This window comes from Silene latifolia, chromosome 5 (genome assembly GCF_048544455.1).
Source record: "Silene latifolia isolate original U9 population chromosome 5, ASM4854445v1, whole genome shotgun sequence".
Lineage (NCBI taxonomy): Eukaryota > Viridiplantae > Streptophyta > Magnoliopsida > Caryophyllales > Caryophyllaceae > Silene > Silene latifolia.
This window is the reverse complement of record NC_133530.1, coordinates 63,427,878-63,429,230: the sequence shown is the minus strand read 5'-3', so window position 1 is coordinate 63,429,230 and position 1,353 is coordinate 63,427,878. Positions and strand designations below refer to the sequence as shown.

At 47.0% G+C, this 1,353-nt stretch overlaps 1 non-coding gene across 1 annotated transcript; it reads right to left on the bottom strand.

Moving 5' to 3' along the window:
* Positions 1 to 513: 513 nt before the first annotated feature.
* On the bottom strand, positions 514 to 619 carry LOC141658277 (small nucleolar RNA R71). The gene has a single exon (XR_012549171.1). It is a non-coding gene; the product is annotated as a small nucleolar RNA R71 (small nucleolar RNA).
* Positions 620 to 1,353: the final 734 nt, after the last annotated feature.

Sequence of the window (1,353 nt, the reverse complement as noted above, 5' to 3'; positions counted from 1 at the left end):
ATAGACTTCGTGCCTCAGAAAGAGAATCACGAAAGGAAGACTTGAGTACTTTCGAACCAGAGCTTGAAAGATTTCCTTTTTACAGAAAATCCATCTTTTGAAAAGGATACTTCTAGTTCTGTAAGCCAACCAGTAAAGATGCCGAGCATTGCTAGTCACTCGGAGCCTAAAGCAGTATCAATTCCAAAGGGTTTCAATCTCCAGACTGAGGATGGGAATACATTTGACATCCGTCCTTCCTATATCAACCTGGTGGAGAGAAATCTCTATAGAGGTGTGGCAGGTGAAGACCCGAGGAAGCACATGGAGGTCTTTACGGACCTCTTTTTCTACTATCCCCGCCACAAAGGGGGTAACTCAAGACAAGATTAAGGAGGTTTTGTTCCCTTTTTCTTTGGTGACTCGGCCCGAGGAGTGGGATCGATTTGGACCGCGCGACCGCAGGGGTTACCAACTGGGAGACCCTTGCTCTTCCTTTTTACAAGAGATATTTCCCTCCACAGCGCACCAATCAGCTCAGGGCAAAGATCACAAGTTTCAAGCAAGCACCTGATGAAACTTTATATGAAGCATGGTCCCGTTTTAAGAAGTTGGTGAGGTCTATTCCTCACCTTGGTTTTGATGCGTGGTTTCTGTCTAACCAGTTCTACAATGGGCTATATGATGATCACAGAGCCATACTTGATGCATCATCTAACGGGAGATTCCAAGAGAACACTGACGATGATAAGGGATGGGCCCTTATTAAAGAGATGGCGAATCACTGTGCTGAGTATGGGAGCCCGAGGGATGGTATTAGGACAGTTCATGCAGTCGTTAAGCAGGTTGTGGCTCAGCTGGAAGCCTTGAATGCTAGGTTTGATAAGTTAGAGCTGCATTCTGCTGGGGAGCCTCAGACGGTCCATATGCTTACTAGAGGGGAGTCCGTCACATGTGAGAGATGTGGGAGCAATGACGGTCATACTGCTGTTGGCTGTCTTACTGAGAAGGGACAGGTCCTTGCTTTTCAACAATATAGGCAAGGAGGGGGTTCCTATTATAATAACCAAGGGGCAGTCCATCCCAATTTGAGGTGGACAAGTCAAAATGTGCTCAATCCTACCCCTCCTCCGCACCAGCAACAGTCATATGTCCCTCCACATAAGACTCAACAAGGCTTTCAGAAGCCGCCTTCCTTTCCTACACCTAACCAAGGCGCCTCATCTTTTGGTGGGGTAAGTGAGATAGGTGAGTTGAAGACGATGTTGCAGTCTTTGACAAAGCAGTGGAAGTTAAGCGGCCAACAAAGAGTTACATCTATTAAGGCACTTGAAACTCAAGTTGCCCAGTTAGCCGCGAACCAGTCCACAAGGA